Genomic DNA, 16,439 nt, shown 5'->3' on the forward strand with positions numbered 1-16,439 from the left:
TTAACTAGGCCCACTTCTAACAAGGTTGTTAAATCCTCTAACAAGATCACATTTAACAGTGTGTTGTAAGCCTTTAATAGGGCAGGCCTTTCACAGGGCATCATTTTAGAAGAGTGAGAATTGAGTAGCATGTTACTGATGGTTTTTCCCAAATTGAGTTTCCACATAAATCACTATGTTATGTGTTGATTTCTTGTGTGTTATTCTTGCATATTGATTTACAGTAACTTGTTGCCTAGAAAAGTTAAAGCTTGGATGAATGAATGGTTGAATGGGCTCACTATACTTAGTGAAAAGTTTCAATTGCACATTTGAACCTTCAATAACTGATTCACCCCCCCTCCTAGTTATTCTAAAGCATTTCTAAAAATTGGTATCAGAGCCCTCTGGTGATTTAGTTTCAAGGTACTAGAAGCAGGAAGATCAAGATGTCCAAGAGAAATTCCCAAGTTCAACAAAGAAAACTTTTGCTGCACGGTAGAGTCTGATGAAATTGCACACTGGATCAATAAGTGACTATGCACAAACCTTGATTAGAATAGAACATGTAAATCTAGTAGGACCTCCTACTACAAATGATTTGAACAAAAGGAAGGAGCACAATTAAGCAATGTCAGAGATTGCCTCTACACTTAGTTATGTAGAATATGATGACATCAAAGATTATGACACTGCATTCAAGATGTGGAAAGCCTTATCAGATATCTATGAAGGAGATTAGAATGTCTAGAGAGCAAAAAGAGAAAGCCTAAGAGGAAAGTTTGATGACATGAAAATGGAGGAAGGTGAAAATGTTGCTCAATATGTTGCAAGGATAAAAGAAGTGGTAAGTGCAATAAGAAGTCTGGATGGTCAATTGGAAGAAGAAACTATCATCAACAAATACTTAAGAACTCTACTCCCTATCTATGCTATTGAAGTCTCAGCCATTCAAGAACTAAAGTGTGTACAAGGAAACACACTAACCTTTGAAGGAATAGAGGGAAGACTTATTGCATTTGAATTGTCCAATTTTGATAACTATGGACCTGAGAACCTTAAATCTTCTTTCAAGGCCAAGATAACAATAAAAGACACAAAGGAGGAAACATCAGCAAAAAGAGAAGAAAGGGAAAACATGCATCTAGTGATAGCAGCATAGATGACGAAGATGTGGAATAGTTAGAGGCACTACTGGCTAGGAGATTTCATAGAGACAAAGGTAAATTCAAAGATAAGCTCCCTATCATATGTTTCAATTACAATGAAGTAGGTCATATTGCTACAAGATGATAGCAAAGACTACAAGGAAAAAGGCAAGAGATGCTACATTGTTGAAGAAGATTATGATGAGAATGATGATGAAGTAGTCTATGTGGTCATGAAGGATGAATCAGATAAAGATGAAGATGAGCAACAACATTGGTTACCTATGTGAACAAAAATGACAAGTGGATCATCGACAGTGGATGCTCACATCACATGATAGGAGATAAAATTAAGTTCATTACCTTTACTCAACATGATGGAAATAGTGTTAGATTTGGTAATGATGCTCCATGTCAAATCAAAGGAAAAGGCTTTATTAAAATCACAAAGAAAATTTCATGTGATAATGCATACTATGTTGAAGGATTGAACTACAACTTATTGAGTATATCAAAGTTAGGCAATGTAGGTTGCAAAGTTGAATTTGGAAAAAAAATTTCTAAGATCTATGATGCTGATAGGAAAAGGTGAACAAAATAGGAGTAATATATTTTATCTAGATATGGAAGATGCAACATGTCTAGTTGTTAGACTTGATGATGTGTGGTTGTGGTATAATAGGTTGTGCCATGTTAACTTTGATAATCTGATCAGCATTAGCAAAAAGAACAAGGTTAGAGGGTTGCCCAAATTAAAGAAACCTGAAAACACAATGTACAAATAATGTTAACTAGGGAAGATGACTAAGTCTAGTTTCAACAGAAAAACATACACTTCCAAAGAAGTACCAGAATTAGTCCATACAAACTTATGTGGTCCAATAGAAGTGCAAAGCTACCTAGGAGATAGATACATAATGCTATTTGTAGATGATTATTCCAGGATGATGACTACTATGTTTTTAAAGCAAAAATATGATGCATTTCAAATGTTCAAGTGGTATTTGGCCAGAGTTGAGAAGGAAATAGGAAAGAACCTGAAATGCCTATGGTCAGACAGAGGAGGTGAGTTCACATCAAAAGAATTTCAAATATTATGTAATGACAAAGGTATCAAAAGGAAAACATCAACACCAAGAACTCCACCGCATAATGGTATTGTTGAAAGGAGGAATAGGTCAATAATTGTGCTAGAACCTTGATGATGGAGAAAAATTTTGCACTGAAGTACTTGAGAGAAGTTGTATGTACTGCAATCTACACACTAAATAGAGTTCAGGTCAAGAAAGGTACAAATGCAACACCTTTTGAATTGTGGTATGGTCACTCACCTAATGTAAAATATTTCAAAGTATTTGGTTGTAAATGCTATATTATTAAAAATACTAGAAATGGCAAGTTTGATGCAAAAAGTGATGAAGGCATATTCCTTGGATACTCCACTAGAAGTAAGGTATATAAGTGTTTGAACACTAACACTAACAAGATTGTGGAAAGTGCAAATGTAAATTTTGATGAGCATGCAAAAGTCCAAGTTGATGAGTCCAAGCAATCAGAGGATTATAGATCTTTTGTATACTTCTATGAAGGAATGACTGTTGAAGATAATGTTGCAAATCAAGTTGGGAATTAACAACAAATTTCAATATCACTTGAGTCTCAGCTAGTGAATGTCAAGCTGCATTCAGAAGCCGAGCTACAGGATGTAGAAAATGCACATTCTAGTTTTGAAAATAGTATACATGAAAGGAATGATGAAGTGCCAAATGAAGAAGAACAAAATGACTCTAAAGTTAAAGGATCAAATATGGAAAGAAGGACAAAACCAAGGTTAGCTAAGTATTTAAGAAGACATCACCCTGCAGATCAAATCATTGGTGACAAGGATGCTAGACCAATAACAAGGAATAGACTGAGGAATGAATCATGTATGTTAAGCAAGGTTGAACCCAAAATAGTGAAAGATGCACTACATGATGATGACTAGTATAAAGTCATGGAAGAAGAAATAGATCAGATTGAGAAGAACAAAATATGGACCCTAGTTCCTAGACTAGCTAATAAGAATGTGATTGGTACCAAATGGGTATTTAAAAATAAACTCGATGAGAATGGTGAGATAACAAGAAACAAAGCCAGACTAGTTTGCAAAGGCTATGCACAAGAAGAAGGACTAGATTATGGAGAAACATTTTTCCTTGTTGCAAGAATGGAAGGAGTAAGAAGTTTACTTGCATATGCTGCATACAAAGGTTTCAAAGTCTACCAAATGGATGTGAAGTCTACTTTTCTGAATGGTATACTGGAAGAGGAAGTCTACATAGAACAACCAGAGGGATTTGTAGATGATAAGAACAAGAATATGGTCTGCAAACTACATAAGGTATTTTATGGATTGAAGCAAGCCCCTAGAGCATGTTATGAGAGATTGCACAAATATCTTGTTAAGATAGGATTTGAGAGGATAGATAACAACATCAACTTTTACATCAAAGCTAAAAAAGGTAAAGAAATTTTAATATCAAAAATCTTTGTTGATAATATAATATTTGGAGGGAAAGATGGTCTATGCAAAGATTTTGCTAATCAAATGAAGCATGAATTTGAGATGTCAATGTTTGGAGAAATCAAATTCTTTGTTAGTTTGCAAGTACATCAATTAAAGCATGGCATATTTGTGACCCAATCCAAATAAATCAAAGAGATACTCAAAACATTTAGATTAGAAGAGTCAAAACCAGTCAGCACACCAATGGCAATAGGACATAAGTTATCCAAGAATGATGAATCAACTGAAGTGAATCAAACATTCTATAGATCAATGATTGGAAAGCTGCAATATGTTGTACATAGTAGACCAAACATTGCATTAGCTATTGGAATAGTAGCAATATTTTCTACAAATCCAAGAGAAAATCACTTAATGGTAGTAAAGAGAATACTAAGGTACCTAAAAGGAATTAATGACTTTGGTTTGTACTACAAGAGGAGTGAAAATTTTGAACTAAAAGCTTACACTGATGTAGATTGGGGAAGTAACATTGATGACAGGAAAAGCACCAATGGAGGAGCACTTTTCTTAGGAAAAAGGCTGATTATAAGGGCTAGCAAAAAGCAAAGTTGTACCTCAAAATCCACTGCTAAAACTAAATATGTGGCAGCTGCTATAAATTGCACCAATATTGTATGGATCAAACATTTGCTACAAGGTATGAAAGAAAAGGTAAATGAGCCTGTGATACTTTATTATGATAATATAAGTGCTATCAACATATCAAAGAATCCTATAATGCATGCTAAAACTAAGCACATTGCAATCAAGTATCACTATGTAAGAGAGTTAGTGGAAGACAAACAAGTGAAGATGGAATATGTTAGCTCAAAGGAACAGATTGTTGACATCTTCACAAAAGCACTACCTAAAGATGCTTTTGAATATCTTAGAGGTAAGTTAGGGGTGATACCCCTAGCCAAGGCTACTTGAAGCAAAAGAAAGAGGGAGATTGTTGGAGATCTGATTGAAAAGTTCATTGATGAAGATCAAAGAGAGATTGTTGCAAAGAAGGAAGATTGTTGTTAAAATAATGTTTCAAATCATTGTTTTGTCATTGATGTCAAACTTGCTATTTGTAGGAATGACATTTTCTTATAAGATCCAAGTACTATCACTTAGTTGATTGATGAAGAGCATTTGATCAACAAGATGTAACAAAAGCACCTAAGTGAAAGGTTGAGTTATGATGTTGTAATGAAGTACAAGGATTAGTTAAGACAATGGTTAAATGATGTATTGATAAAATACTCAAAGAAACATAGGTTGGTCACACTTAGAAACATTGCAGGAATGAGTTGTAACAAGGTTGATTGCAAAGCTTAAACTAAGATCATTAGCGGTGTCAAGCAAGTTAGTTGAAGCTGAGCAAATTCTTAGTTGGAGCCAAGTAACAGGAAATTCTAGTGTGTGCTGAGTGAAGTTCAAGTGTCGATCATTATAAAAATTTAGTTGGTGCCAAGTGACCTTCAAGTGTCGAGCATCAGGAAAAATATAGTTGATGTCGAGTAACACATTATGTGCCGAGCACCAGTATTTCAATAGTGTCGAGCTGCTAAATTATTTCAAATGATGAAGATTTTCCAAATTTGAGCTGACAAAGTGGTTACCTTGAATTTTGTGAACTAGTTGGAAGATAAGGATGATGAGCTAGTGGCACAGAATTCTATGTAAACTATTTTTAGGCAAATTCAAAGGATTATTCAAGAAGTTTCTAGAGGAAACAAAATATGGGTTAGATGTAATGAATCCTACCTAATCTATAAAAATTAAAATCAAGAGGAAGGAAGAGTCAAGCTTGAAAAGAACTCCAAGACTTCTATTTAAGGAGTCATAGACCAAGAAGCAGATGTTGCTGATGTTGATGTTGCTGCTACCAAAGAGCCAAATTGCAAAGTAGTTAGAAGGGTGTCAAGGGGAAGGCATCTAGAAGAAGGAAGAGTACAAAGGCTTTGCTTCTACAAGTGGTCATGAAGAGATGATTGCACTGGTACAATGAGCATGAAGAATCAAGAAGACTAAGCTTGAAAGGAGGGCAAGTTGTTAGAGTTGCAGTGATTGAAGACCAAGCAATGGTATGAGCTAAAGAGTAGTCTGAGATCTGCAAGTTGAGTTGTATGTTGTAGTCAGGTCAAATATTTTTTCTAATATTCTCTAGCAATTGTATTAGTTATGAAAATCCTATGGACTTAGGTTGGCCTAATAGCCATTTGTAAATCCTTTAACAGGGTGGCATTGTTAACATCATAATGTTTTTGACACTTGAGTGCCAACACACTTAATCATATTCCACATTGGATGCCGAGTACATCATGCATACCGAGTGAAGATCAGTTACTGAGTAAGTTCAAGTGCCAAGCTGGTATAGGTGCCAAGTAACACAGAGGTGTCGAGCACCAGTAACTCAATAATACCGAGTTGCTAAATTATTTAGGAAATCAAAGATTTGCCAGATCTAAGCCGACAAGGTTGTTATCTAGAAATCTGTAAATTAAAAGGAAGATAAGAATGATGAGTTGGCGGCACAGAACACCATGTAGAACATTTTTAAGATACAACTGGCGAATTTTCAAGAAGAAAACAAGATATGGGGTAGATACATTGTATCCTACCTAATCAATTTTGAAACCCTAATTGAAGAGGGAGAATTGAGCGGTAAAGGCATGCAACCAATCAGCAAAAGATAAGTATTGAGCGGAAAATGAAGATTGAATATGGATTGTAGATCCATACCTAAACCTAAATCTTCAAATGTCTTTATAAGGAAGATGAAACTTCATTGTAAAAAAGAGAGGAGATAAGAGGTATGAGAAGATATACAAGGGTTCGCAAGGAAATCTATTTTCAAAAGTGAGGATTATCAGATCACAAAAGGATCCAGATCAGAGAAAGCAGAACAAGTTCCTGCAATCAGCAATCAAGGATTGTAATCAGTCAGGTTTATTGTACCTAATACTTTCTAGCAATTGTATTAGAATAGAAATCCTATGATGATAGGTTAGCTTAACAGCTATTTCGATAAATCCTTTAACTAGGTGATAAAATCCTTTAACAGGGTAACACTTCATGTTAAGTGTTTAAAAGCCTCTAACCAGGTCACTATTGACACAATGTAAAGCCTTTAACAGGGCAAACCATCAGAAGTGGTTGAACAATATTGCTGCAGTAATTTTTGTGGGTATCATCCCCACTCCAGTTTTACCTTCTTATTCCTGGAGGGTTTCTGGGTTACCAAATTCCAGTGTTAAGTGTTATTGATGCATGTGTCTGGTTTCATGATTATTTGATATACTTACATGCATGCAATTTACTTTCATTTAAAAGTTTTATTGGCTAAAGTATGATACTTATGATTCACCCCCCCTCTCATAAGTACTCTTTCCATATTTGAATATTCCAACAATTGGTATTAGAGCTTAATCCAGGTTCTCTCAAGGAAAAGCCTAATAGCTTGGAGGAAAAGATCTAAAGATGGAAGCCTTCAAACTTGGAAAGATCATTGAAAATCAGGTGATAGACGTGCAACTTGCTTTGCATAGCTTGGAGGAATTCAGAAACAAGTTGGGAAACTCATTAAAAAAGAGGAAGGATCTAGCCATAGCTGAAAATGATATACACTACAAGGAGATTGATACCACCAACATATTTTCCAGTGGAGACACTAAAGAGTTTGATGCAGCAATAGCAGAACTAATGGAGAAAAATAAAATTCAAGCAGAAGAGATAAGAACTCTCAAGATGGAACATGAATCATAGGCTATAATGATATGTGAAATTATTGAACAAAAGAAAAGAGCAGTTGATGATAAGGTCATGATGGAAAATGACAAAAGGAATCTTGCAAACAGACTTGAAGAAAAATGTACTGAACTGACAAGGATCTCAAACATGCAGATGGATACACTTGCCCAAATGATGAATCTTCATCATGAACTCAATGTAAAGGATATTGAGATCTCTATCTTGAAGATGCAAAATGAACAAATGCAAAATGAATTGAACAGAGAAAAAGAGGTAGCAGAGAATCTCAACAAATCAAGTGAAGCAATCAAGTATTTTGAATAGTTGCTGAAAAAAACAAAATCTGCCCATGATACATCAAGACTAGGATACAATAGCACTGAAGTTGGAGAATCATCAAAGAGTGTTGAACAAAGAAGTGATGAAGGTAAGAGTTCAAAACCCACTTGTCATTTCTGTAATAAGAAGGGACATACAGCTAATGTGTGCAGGAGTAGAAGATTTAATCAATCAAACATACCCAAAAGTTTTTGTCACAAGTGCAACATGCAAGGACATATGACACAAAATTGCAGATCCAATGTCACAAGGACTCAAAGATTTGATGGACATTGTTATAATTGCAAAAAGTATGGACATAGGGCATTTGAATGCAAATCAAAACCTATGTGGACAGTAAATCAACTAGCAAAAACATCAAACCATGAATTTTGGGATTACAACACCAAAAACAGCTATCACTATTGTCAAAAATATGGAAATATCCCACAGAATTGCATAAGAACACATTTTAGAGGGAACTATAAAAGATGGTTGAATCAAACCATATGTTTCAGTTGCTTGAAAACTAGTCATATAAGCAGAAACTGTCCTACAAGATCAAAGGCACCCAAGACTGAAGATAACAAAGGAAAACAAATAATTGATGTTGAAAAGATAAGAGGGCAAATGAATAAAACTTGGAAAAAGAAGGAAGGGTGCAACACATCAAGTGGAGGGATCACCTCACCCAATGGGTTAAGTGATCATACTTCATCAAACTAAGCACAAGAAGTACACAGGACTGATATACAAAGCTATATCATACATCAGTCCCAAGAAAAGGAAGTTAAGCAAAGTATAAATCCACATGAAACAAGATGTTAAGATAAAACTAAATGTTGATGCCGAACTGCCTTTGGATGCCGAGCTCCCAACAACGATCGAGCTGAAAATTGATGCCGAGTTGAATAACTCCAATAGAAGTCGAGTAAAATGGAAATAATGGAAGTCGAGTTAGGTCAAAATTTCTTTATAAGCCGAGTAGACAGTTGGCAGCATACTAAGAATTTATTAATCTATTTTGAAGGGTACATAAATCCAATTTTTGATCATTTTCTCACCATTCGAACAAGAAGCAAAGCCGAAAAAGGAGCGGAGAAGATCAAGAACAGCTCAGAAGCCATTCTTAAAAGATTTCAACAGTGATTCAAGACAAATTTCATCAATTTAAGGTATTTTACTTAAGTGCCGAGCTACGTAGGACCTATAAACTTGTTTAAATTATAAACCCTAGTTTGGAAAATAATGGCATCTGGGTCAGGAACCACCAAGGGTTTAGAAAGTCATGAAGTTTAGTTGGTCAATAATGAAGTAAAACAACTTGAATTTAAGCCCATTCTAGAAGTAGCATACAAGAATGATCATGTAGGAGCATTATTAGTTATTCCGGATAAGGTTGTTATGGTACAAGATGTTCGCAGATGTTATAATTGCAAAATTGGTGCCATAGGAGACTTAGAAATTCATAATGCACATGATAAATTGTGTGAAAACAAAGTACTAAAAAATGAGTTTTCAATAGTAGAAAGAAAAGCATTGACCAAAACCCTAGCATTTCTGACTATTTTTAAAACAGAATGGGTACGGATAATTTTGAGCCGAATACATGACGGAGCTTTTTGGTTAGAGTCAAGGCCAATAAAATTTACCAAGAAAACTATTCATAGGGTTACTAGTGGCATAGTTAACATCATAATTTTTTTGACACTTGAGTGCCAACACACTTAATCATATTCCACATTGGATGCCGAGTACATCATGCATGCCGAGTGAAGATCAGTTACCGAGTAAGTTCAAGTGCCGAGTAAGTTCAAGTGCTGAGTAACATAAAGTGCCAAGCTGGTATAGGTGTCGAGTAACACAGAGGTGCCGAGCACCAGTAACTCAATAATACTGAGTTGCTGAATTATTTAGGAAATTGAAGATTCGCCAGATCTAAGCCGACAAGGTTGTTATCTAGAAATTTGTAAATTAAAAGGAAGATAAGAATGATGATTTGGTGGCACAGAACACCATGTAGAACGTTTTTAAGATAGAACTGGCAAAGTTTCAAGAAGAAAACAAGATATGGGGTAGATACATTGTATCCTACCTAATCAATTTTGAAACCCTAATTGAAGAGGGAGAATTGAGTGGTAAAGGCATGCAACCAATTAGCAATAGATAAGTATTGAGCAGAAAATGAAGATTGAATATGGATTGTAGATCCATACCTAACCCTAAATCTTCAAATGTCTTTATAAGGAAGACGAAACTTCATTGTAAAAAAGAGAGGAGATAAGAGGTATGAGAAGATATACAAGGGTTCGCAAGGAAATCTATTTTCAAAAGTGAGGATTATCAGATTACAAAAGGATCTAGATTAGAGAAAGCGGAACAAGTGCCTGCAATCAGCAATCAAGGATTGTAATCAGTCAGGTTTATTGTACCTAATACTTTCTAGCAATTGTATTAGAATAAAAATCCTATGATGATAGGTTAGCTTAACAGCTATTTCGATAAATCCTTTAACTAGGTGATAAAATCCTTTAACAGGGTAACACTTCATGTTAAGTGTTTAAAAGCCTCTAACCAGGTCACTATTGACACAGTGTAAAGTCTTTAACAGGGCAGGCCTTTAACAAGGAAAACCATCAGAAGTGGTTGAACAATATTGTTGTAGTAATTTTTGTGGGTATCATCCCCACCCCAGTTTTACCTTCTTATTCCTGGAGGGTTTCTGGGTTACCAAATTCCAGTGTTAAGTGTTATTGATGCATGTGTCTGGTTTCATGATTATTTGATATAGTTACATGCATGCAATTTACTTTCAGTAAAAAGTTTTTTTGGCTAAAGTATGATACTTATGATTCACCCCCCCCCCCCCCCCCACCCCCCCTCCCTCTCTTAAGTAATCTTTCCATATTTGAATATTCCAAAAAGCATTCCAAGTGAATGTTCTAAAGTCCTCTAACCAGGTCCACTTCTAACAAGGTGGTTAAATCCTCTAACAAGCTCACATTTAATAGTGTGGTGTAAGCCTTTAACAGGGTAGGCTTTTCATAGGGCATCACTTCAAAAGAGTGAGAATTGAGTAGCATGTTACTAGTGATTTTTTCCAAATTGGGTTTCCATGTAAATCACTGTGTTATGTGTTGATTTCTTGTGTGTTATGCTTGCATGTTGATTTATAGTAACTTGCTGGTTAGAAAAGTTAAAGCTTGGATGAATGAATGGTTGAATGGGCTCACTATACTTAGTGAAATTTTTTTATTGGAGATTTGGACCTTTAATAAATAATTCACCCCCCCCCCTCCCCCGGCTCTCAGTTATTCTAAAGCATTTCTAACAAACAAGGCCCAAGAAGTCACTCAACATTGAAGAACTAGCCCTGATAGCATGTCATGGTTGTAAGAAGTTGAGTCATGCCATTGGAAAAAATTCACAGGGAGGGATAATAGGACATGCTATCCACTCACAACATGTAGGGTGACTGCTAGGGGGAATCTAATTTTCTCGAAAACAAATGTTGGCCATCGAGATAGGTCTTCCTCTTGAAATAGACAACCTAGATGTCATGACAATCTTCCCAACAAAGAATTAAGTTGTAGTCATTGATGCAAATGAGCTTTATTTCTAGTGGATGACTGAGATACAGTGAGGAGATCCCCAAGATGTGATCAAATCCAATAGTTCTTGCATCTTTACAAATGGCCAAGGCAGTGATACAAAAATGCAAGAGCTGTCAGATCAAAGAATCTTAGCAAACAGGGAAGTAGATAGCATGAAAGGTGGGGACCCCTACCATGTGGCACAATTTTGGGTATCAAAGCCTCATGGAAGCACTGTAGAGTGAGAAAATGTGGGAATGGCGATGCATGGAAGCATCTCTCACTTTTGGGAAGATGGGAAGATAGCTCACGAAAATATGAGATTTGTCAAATTGCAAACTAGCTAGCTCAGTCAATGAAGAAAATACACCTCAGTTAAAGAAAAAATTGAGTCAACTTGGTCAATGAAGGGACTGAGCTAACATGAAATATTAGCTGCCAACTTTAGCATGATGTTATCCCTATACAAGGATTCCAATCCACTAAAGATCTCTCTAATTGATTATCAATGATGTGCAAAAATGGCCAACAATAACATTGTGAAGGTTAGTACAACATTTATAGTTAGATATTTTCCTAAGATTGTGAAACCTTCTAATATAATTTGCAAAGAATGTGTTTTAGCAAAGCAGAAAAAATTTCATTTCCAAGAAAAATGTTTTCTACTTTAGCAAAGTTGGAGATTATACATATAAATCTAAGTGGCCCTACAAAAACAATAGTTGTTAATAGTGAGAGGTACTTTATGCTTCTTATTGATGATTTTACTAGAATGATGTGGGTTGCATTTCTTAGAGAGAAATTTAAATCTTTTGAGAAATTCAAGATATTTAATAGTAGAGTTGAGAATGAATATGGTTTGAAGATTAAATGTTTGATATTAGATAGAGGCAAAGAATTTCTTTCAAATGAATTTAACATCTTTTGTGAGGTTAGTGGTATAAAGAGACAAATTTTAGCCCCTAAAATGTCACATCAGAATGAGATAGTAGAAATAAATAATGGATCAGTGACTGAAGTAGCTAGAGCAATGATGTTTGAGAATAATGTATTACATGTCTTTTGGAGAGAAGCGGTGAACACCATAGTTTACACAATAAACAATGTTTAGATTAGACAAGGTATTGTTAAGACACCTTATGAACTTTGGTTTCGACATACATCTACTATGAAATGCTTTAGAATCTTTGGAAGTAAGTTGTTACATTAAAAGAGATGATGATATTGAGAAGTTTGATTGTAGAAGTGATGAAGGAATGTTTCTTGTATATTCACTGAAGAGTAAAGCATATAGATGTTTTAATAAGAGATTGAAGAATATTATTGAAAGTGCTAATATGAGAGTTGATGAAAGGTTTAGAATTCATGAAAGGTTACTTGATTATGATTATGATTATGATTATGATGGAGAGATTAATCAAAGGACTAACAATTAGAGTGTTGAAAAGGGTTCTTTTATATGAAATTGACACTTATTTGCAGACTAAACTACAAAGAGAAGAACCAAGAACTGAACCTAGATCAGAACTAGGAGCAATAATCAAAGTCAAGCAAGTAACACCTAACATAAATATTGCAAATAATCAACCTATGGAATAAATCATTGTAAGTGTGAACAAAGGAGTTATGACAAGAAACAAGGTCAGTGAAAATTTTTGTTTGATATCTCAAGTTGAACCTAAGAATGTTGATGAAGCTTCTAAAGATGATTCTTTGATAAAAGTTATGAAATCGAGGAATTGGAGTGGATTAAAAAGAGAAAAACTTGGAAATTGGTTCCTAGACCTAAAGATAAGAAATTTATTGGAACTAAGTGGGAATTTAGATACAAGATTAATGAACAAGGTGAAGTTGTGAGAAACACATAAAGACCAGTTTGTAAAGGCTACTCAACACAATAAGGAATTGTTTGTGTGGAAATTTTTGCACCTATTTCTATATTAGAGTCAGTTAGAATTTTTTTTTCCATATGCAACTAACAAGAACTTCAAATTTTATAAAATGAACATTAAGTCAACTTTTCTAAATTAAGAAATTGAAGATGATGTATATATTGAACAACCATATGGATTTCCTTTGACAGAAGAAAAGGATATGACTGTAGATTGAAGAAAGCATTATATGGATTGAAACAAGCACCTAGAGCATGGTATGTAAGATTGGATAAAAATTTGATTAGTTTGAGATTTGTGAAAGGTAATGCTAATAGTAATTTGTACTTGAGAAAGAATAAAGATGGTTTTCTTATTGTTGTAGTATTTGTGGATGACATTATTTTTGGAGGAAATGATGAAGCTAGTAAGATATCTTTAAAAGAGATGAAGAAATAATTTGAGATGAGCATGATTGGTGAAATGAAATAATTTTTGGGACTGCAATTTTTTCAAAATAAAGATGGCATTTTCATATCACAAGCTAAGTATCATAAGGATTTGTTGAAAATATTTGGATTGGAAAATTGTAAACCTATTGGAACACCTATGGTGGCTGGATGTAAATTATCAAGCAAAGATGAATACCCTAATGTAGAAAAAGAAATATATACATATTTGATTGGTGGATTGCATCATTTGACACATACTAGACCTAATATAGCTAATGTAGTTAAAATTATGACAACATTTCAAGAAGATTCTAAATAGACACATCTTGCATAGTAAAAAAAATTAGATACTTGAAAGGAACTCCAAATTTTATGGTATGATAGATCACATGTTTACACATTGTGTGTGTACATTGATGTTGATTGGGTAGTGGGGCACTCTTCTTAGAGGAAGATTGGTTTCTTGGCTAAGTAGAAGCAAGATTTCATTTCACAAAGAATAACAGAGGCAAAATAAGTAGCAACAAATTAATTTTACAATTAGATAAATTGGATGAAGTGGATACTGAAGGATATAAGAATTGATTTTACTAAGCTTGTTATCATACATTGTGATAACAGAAGTACAATTAGCATGAAAAATAATGTAGTTTTAGATTCAAAGACAAATCATATTTCAATTAAGTATCACTTTTGAGAGAAAAGGGGATAGAGAAAGAGATCATATTGGAATATGTTAGCACAAAAGAGAAAATGATAGACATATTTGCAAAACCTTTGGCTAAGGATAAATTTGAGTATTTGAGAGGTTTTCTTGGGGTCATGCCCCAACCTTCTTCAAAGTAGTTGACATAGAGATTGCATCAGTTAACTATGTAACAAAGCACTATTCTTTTGTATGAACTAGATGCTTGATGCTTCTCCTACGTGGGAGTATATGTGTTTGAGTTGAGTCATTAAGAACTCTTGGTAATGGTATTTAACAATGGCTTTGGATACTTTGTTGAGCTTTTGAAAATTGGATTAGAGATGGTTGAGCTTTGAAAATTGACATAATGACACATCTGTAATTGATGTCAATGGGGGAGACTAGTGAGAAAGAAAAACATTGATTATTGATGTCTATGTACATGACAAATCAACATCTTCTTCGTACATGCATGTTTACAATCATGGGCAACATGAATGGGATAGTAAAGACAAATTAGGAAGAAATATATTTTGATATTTATTGTACTTTGATGTTTTTCACATTATGTTGCCATCAATGCCAAAGGGGGTGGTATTTAAGCATGAATGGTTGATGTATTTGTAGGAGTTTATTAATATGTTAGAGAGATGATTGAGTACTTATATGTTGCATTTGTGATAGTGTTTTTCATTAATGTCAACATATCATTTCTGTAGATAGTTTAGCCAGTATTGTAGAGGAAGATTCATTTAGTGAGGTTTGTGATCAATGAATTATATTATGTGTGCTTGAAGGTATATACAGGAACTTATCCTAATGCCATGTCTATGTTTGTAAAAGAGTTATGAAGGTTTTCTTGAGTTACAATTTTTTTTGCAGAGACTATTCTTAGAGAGAGTTTTTGGTTGACAGTTTCTAGTAATTGCACTATATCCTTTTAGTGAGGTTGAGGATAGTTCAACGTAATTGGATTATAGATGATGACGTGTTCAGGATGCTATGGTTAATGTGGTAGAATTAGATATTCATTCTGTGAGTATCTGTGAAGGTTATTCAATGTGTTGTTCCCAGGAAGCCGACTGTTGTGAAAATCTTTATGAAAATTGTTTATTGTAAGGTAACATATATTTTAATATCTTAATGAGGTTCTATAATAATCATTTTAAATTGAGAAATCATCAAGGTTGACTCAATACATGTTTTAGGACTTGGTATAAAGGAAAGTTGTTACCTTATGGTAAAGTGTCTATATGGTATGTGTTATCCAGTGAGGATGGTTATTATTTATTTGAGCTTTGGAAGTGAGTTATGTATGATTAGAGCATAGATTGATCTTAAGAATGTATTGTGAGCTTCAAAAGAACTATATTGGAAAAGAGGTTGTTGTTTCAGTTAAAGAACTTGGATATGTTATCTTGGAGATTATTTACTAGAGATAATATGAGGCTATTTGAACAATGGGTTGAATTGTCCTCCTTTCAACTCCTAACAGGGTTGGCACAACTCCTAATAGGGTTGGAATATCCTAATAGGGATTTAAAGTCTCCTAATAGGGACTCATATGTACTGATTATATTTCATTGGATCCTAACATTGTCCATCCTTTCACAAGAAACTTTATAAATTATTACATCATCTTGTGGCCATCATTCCCACTATGGTTTTCCCTCTGATCAAGGATTTCTCTAGCTAACATATCTAGGGTTATTGTACATGTTTATTTTTCTATGGTTGTTGCATCTATTGTTTACACGTTTCAGATTTGATTAAGTTAACACAAGTTTTTTTTAGCACATAATTGACTCACCTCCTCCCCTCTTAGTTATCTTAATTGACTTTACTTTATAACAACCTAGTAGTTGTCGTGGGGTCCAATGACCAATACAATATCTTTATAGATACCCCCCAATTACCGCTTTTTAAAAGTCCTCAAAAAGGACCTGTCTACTAATAGTTGATCACTTTTTAGCTTCTTGGTTGCTAATTGGTCCATTTTTGCAAAAAGTACTTTTTTTTGTGAGTGACTTTTTGGGGGGTGAACATAATGGGTTCCAGGTGAATGTTTTGAAAAGGAAATTTTCAAGCACTTTGCACT

Source organism: Cupressus sempervirens, chromosome 3, assembly GCF_028749045.1.
Source record: "Cupressus sempervirens isolate cs-2001-9-10 chromosome 3, ASM2874904v1, whole genome shotgun sequence".
NCBI lineage: Eukaryota > Viridiplantae > Streptophyta > Pinopsida > Cupressales > Cupressaceae > Cupressus > Cupressus sempervirens.